General features: G+C 46.8%; 1 protein-coding gene across 1 annotated transcript in view; it reads right to left on the bottom strand.

The window, feature by feature from the left end:
• Positions 1-1187, bottom strand: part of LOC121554603 (complement factor I) — a 42960-nt gene extending 41773 nt beyond the window's left edge. The window contains exon 1 of the mRNA XM_045211887.1: positions 1079-1187. The gene's annotated coding sequence lies outside the window, so the exon portion shown is untranslated. The remainder of the gene's footprint in view (positions 1-1078) is intronic.
• Between the last annotated feature and the right edge of the window lie 4244 nt (positions 1188-5431).

Genomic DNA, 5431 nt, shown 5'->3' on the forward strand with positions numbered 1-5431 from the left:
CCAAAGATAACCCTGAAGGAGCTGCAAAGCTCCACAGCGGAGATTGGAGTATCTGTCCATAGGACCATTTTAAGTCATACATTCCACAGAGCTGGGCTTTACGGTCGAGTGGCCAGAAAAAAGCCATTGCTTAAGGAAATAAATAAGCATACACGTTTGGTGTTCGCCAAATCGCATGTGGGAGACTCCCCAAACATATGGAAGAAGGTACTCTGGTCAGCTGAGACTAAAATTGAGCTTTTTGGCCATCAAGGAAAACGCTATGTCTGGCGCAAACCCAACACCTCTCATCACCACGATAACACCATCTCCACAGTGAAACATGGTGGTGGCAGCATCATGCTGTGGGGATGTTTTTAATCGGCAGGGACTGGGAAAGTGGTCAGAATAGAATGAATGATGGATGGCGCTAAATACAGGGAAATTCTTGAGGGAAACCTGTTTCAGTCTTCCAGAGATTTGAGACTGGGACGGAGGTTCACCTTCCAGCAGGACAATGACCCTAAGCATACTGCTAAAGCAACACTCGAGTGGTTTAAGGGGAACATTTAAATGTCTTGGAATGGCCTAGTCAAAGCCCAGACCTCAATCCAATTGCTGCAGCAGTTTTGCCTTGAATAATGGGCAAAAATCCCAGTGGCTAGATGTGCCAAGCTTATAGAGACATACCCCAAGAGACTTGCAGCTGTAATTGCTGCAAAAGGTGGCTCTACAAAGTATTCACTTGGAGTGGGTGAATAGTTTTGCATGCTCAAGTTTTCTTGTTTGTTTCACAATAAAAAATATTTTGCATCTTCAAAGTGGTAGGCATGCTGTGTAAATCAAATCATACAAACCCCCCAAAAATCAATTTTAATTCCAGGTTGTAAGGCAACAAAATAGGAGATACAGGTCATTTTAGACAGAGACAGGAGATACAGGTCATGAATATGAGTATTAAATTATATTATATTATTATATTATTAAATTATGTAAAAGAACATGGCGTAAAAACAACATGTAACTTATCGTAGCAGTGTGTCTGTGTTTGTGTGTGTGTGTGTGTGTGTGTTTGTGTGATAACGGGGTGCAACTTTACCATAACAGTGTGTGAGATGAGTAGAAGTCCTAGTAGCAATATTGTCAACGCTGTCTTCTTCCCCATGGTGACTCCTGACGGACTAACCAACTCGCCTTCTTCAATACACAATATGGACCAACACACTATCTCTGGAACATTGATCATTAATCAATCATTACCCTCATCTGTCAATGTGGACCGACCAACACACACACACACACACACACACACACACACTGCAATACACACAGAGTGTGTGTGTGTGTGTTCGGGAAGTCCAGCCCAGTTGTTCCAGTAATTGACGGAAAAGTGTGTTTCAACACTCAACTAGACGCACACACACACTCGCACACGCACACACACACACACACACACACACACACACACACACACACACACACACACACACACACACACACACACACACACACACACACACACACACACACACACACACACACACACACACACACACACACACACACACACACACAGCCACCCAGCCACTCTCAGCTCATGCTGTCTGCCTTCCTCTGCATTCTAAACGTTCTAAATGTAAAGCTGTAACTTAAGCTGAAGTCAAAAAAAATTATGCAACGCAATGACACGACTAGGGGATCCACTGGGATCCACTGCACGACTAGGGGATCCACTGCACGACTAGGGGATCCACTGCACGACTAGTGGATCCACTGCACGACTAGGGGATCCACTGCACAACTAGTGGATCCACTGCACGACTAGGGGATCCACTGCACGACTAGTGGATCCACTGCACGACTAGGGGATCCACTGCACGACTAGGGGATCCACTGCACGACTAGGGGATCCACTGCATGACTAGTGGATCCACTGCACGACTAGGGGATCCTCTGTAATCGGTGTGTTTGGTGTGTGTGTGTGTGTGTGTGGACGTGTTTAACTATACATGAAGACCAGAAGTCCCCACAAGAATAATAAATTAACAGAAATTTTAGGGTTAGGTTAGGATAAATAGGATTTTGAATCGGACTGAATTTTGTGTCCCCCCAAGGTTAGTTATACAAGACTGTGTGTGTGTGTGTGTGTGTGTGTGTGTGTGTGTGTGTGTGTGTGTGTGTGTGTGTGTGTGTGTGTGTGAGAGAGAGAGAGAGAGAGAGTCACCTCTAGCTCTGACCATGTTAATGATTAAATACATTGCAACATGATAGATTTAGACAAACATTTAGTCAGATAGACAAGGCAGAGCACAAAGAGTCTGTGACTAGAGGGTTGGAGAGAGGTTAGGGGTTAGGGGTTAGGGGTTGGGGTTAGGGTCAGAGAGACCGTCTGTAACTTACTGTAGAGGTTAGTGGTTAGGGTCAGAGAGACCGTCTGTAACTTACTGTAGAGGTTAGGGGTTAGGGTCAGAGAGAGAGTCTGTAACTTACTGTAGAGGTTAGGGGTTAGGGTCAGAGAGACCGTCTGTAACTTACTGTAGAGGTTAGGGGTCAGGGTCAGAGAGACCGTCTGTAACTTACTGTAGAGGTTAGGGGTTAGGGTCAGAGAGACCGTCTGTAACTTACTGTAGAGGTTAGGGGTTAGGGTCAGAGAGACCGTCTGTAACTTACTGTAGAGGTTAGGGGTTAGGGTCAGAGAGACCGTCTGTAACTTACTGTAGGGGTTAGGGGTTAGGGTCAGAGAGACCGTCTGTAACTTACTGTAGAGGTTAGGGGTTAGGATCAGAGAGACCGTCTGTAACTTACTGTAGAGGTTAGGGGTTAGGGTCAGAGAGACCGTCTGTAGCTTACTGTAGAGGTTAGGGGTTAGGGTCAGAGAGAGAGTCTGTAACTTACTGTAGAGGTTAGGGGTTAGGGTCAGAGAGAGAGTCTGTAACTTACTGTAGAGGTTAGGGGTTAGGGTCAGAGAGACCGTCTGTAACTTACTGTAGAGGTTAGGGGTTAGGGTCAGAGAGACCGTTTGTAACTTACTGTAGAGGTTAGGGGTTAGGGTCAGAGAGAGAGTCTGTAACTTACTGTAGAGGTTAGGGGTTAGGGTAAGAGAGAGAGTCTGTAACTTACTGTAGAGGTTAGGGGTTAGGGTCAGAGAGACCGTCTGTAACTTACTGTAGAGGTTAGGGGTTAGGGTCAGAGAGAGAGTCTGTAACTTACTGTAGAGGTTAGGGGTTAGGGTCAGAGAGACCGTTTGTAACTTACTGTAGAGGTTAGGGGTTAGGGTCAGAGAGACCGTCTGTAACTTACTGTAGAGGTTAGGGGTTAGGGTCAGAGAGAGAGTCTGTAACTTACTGTAGAGGTTAGGGGTTAGGGTCAGAGAGAGAGTCTGTAACTTACTGTAGAGGTTAGGGGTTAGGGTCAGAGAGACCGTCTGTAACTTACTGTAGAGGTTAGGGGTCAGGGTCAGAGAGACCGTCTGTAACTTACTGTAGAGGTTAGGGGTTAGGGTCAGAGAGACCGTCTGTAACTTACTGTAGAGGTTAGGGGTTAGGGTCAGAGAGACCGTCTGTAACTTACTGTAGAGGTTAAGGGTTAGGGTCAGAGAGACCGTCTGTAACTTACTGTAGAGGTTAGGGGTTAGGGTCAGAGAGACCGTCTGTAACTTACTGTAGGGGTTAGGGGTTAGGGTCAGAGAGACCATCTGTAACTTACTGTAGAGGTTAGGGGTTAGGGTCAGAGAGACCGTCTGTAACTTACTGTAGAGGTTAGGGGTTAGGGTCAGAGAGACCGTCTGTAACTTACTGTAGAGGTTAGGGGTTAGGGTCAGAGAGAGAGTCTGTAACTTACTGTAGAGGTTAGGGGTTAGGGTCAGAGAGACCGTCTGTAACTTACTGTAGAGGTTAGGGGTTAGGGTCAGAGAGACCGTCTGTAACTTACTGTAGAGGTTAGGGGTTAGGGTCAGAGAGAGAGTCTGTAACTTACTGTAGAGGTTAGGGGTTAGGGTCAGAGAGACCGTCTGTAACTTACTGTAGAGGTTAGGGGTTAGGGTCAGAGAGACCGTCTCTAACTTACTGTAGAGGTTAGGGGTTAGGGTCAGAGAGACCGTCTGTAACTTACTGTAGAGGTTAGGGGTTAGGGTCAGAGAGACCGTCTGTAACTTACTGTAGAGGTTAGGGGTTAGGGTCAGAGAGACCGTCTCTAACTTACTGTAGAGGTTAGGGGTTAGGGTCAGAGAGACCGTCTGTAACTTACTGTAGAGGTTAGGGGTTAGGGTCAGAGAGACCGTCTGTAACTTACTGTAGAGGTTAGGGGTTAGGGTCAGAGAGACCGTCTGTAACTTACTGTAGAGGTTAGGGGGTTAGGGTCAGAGAGAGTCTGTAACTTACTGTAGAGGTTAGGGGTTAGGGTCAGAGAGACCGTCTGTAACTTACTGTAGAGGTTAGGGGTTAGGGTCAATGAGAGAGTCTGTAACTTACTGTAGAGGTTAGGGGTTAGGGTCAGAGAGACCGTCTGTAACTTACTGTAGAGGTTAGGGGTCAGGGTCAGAGAGACCGTCTGTAACTTACTGTAGAGGTTAGGGGGTTAGGGTCAGAGAGACCGTCTGTAACTTACTGTAGAGGTTAGGGGTTAGGGTCAGAGAGACCGTCTGTAACTTACTGTAGAGGTTAGGGGTTAGGGTCAGAGAGACCGTCTGTAACTTACTGTAGAGGTTAGGGGTTAGGGTCAGAGAGACCGTCTGTAACTTACTGTAGGGGTTAGGGGTTAGGGTCAGAGAGACCGTCTGTAACTTACTGTAGAGGTTAGGGGTTAGGATCAGAAAGACCGTCTGTAACTTACTGTAGAGGTTAGGGGTTAGGGTCAGAGAGACCGTCTGTAACTTACTGTAGAGGTTAGGGGTTAGGGTCAGAGAGAGAGTCTGTAACTTACTGTAGAGGTTAGGGGTTAGGGTCAGAGAGAGAGTCTGTAACTTACTGTAGAGGTTAGGGGTTAGGGTCAGAGAGACCGTCTGTAACTTACTGTAGAGGTTAGGGGGTTATGGTCAGAGAGACCGTTTGTAACTTACTGTAGAGGTTAGGGGTTAGGGTCAGAGAGACCGTCTGTAACTTACTGTAGAGGTTAGGGGGTTACGGTCAGAGAGAGAGTCTGTAACTTACTGTAGAGGTTAGGGGTTAGGGTCAGAGAGACCGTCTGTAACTTACTGTAGAGGTTAGGGGTTAGGGTCAGAGAGACCGTCTGTAACTTACTGTAGAGGTTAGGGATTAGGGTCAGAGAGACCATCTGTAACTTACTGTAGAGGTTAGGGGTTAGGGTCAGAGAGAGAGTCTGTAACTTACTGTAGAGGTTAGGGGTTAGGGTCAGAGAGACCGTCTGTAACTTACTGTAGAGGTTAGGGGTTAGGGGTCAGAGAGACCGTCTGTAACTTACTGTAGAGGTTAGGGGTTAGGGTCAGAGAGTCCGT

This window comes from Coregonus clupeaformis, chromosome 39 (assembly GCF_020615455.1).
Source record: "Coregonus clupeaformis isolate EN_2021a chromosome 39, ASM2061545v1, whole genome shotgun sequence".
NCBI classification, from domain to species: domain Eukaryota; kingdom Metazoa; phylum Chordata; class Actinopteri; order Salmoniformes; family Salmonidae; genus Coregonus; species Coregonus clupeaformis.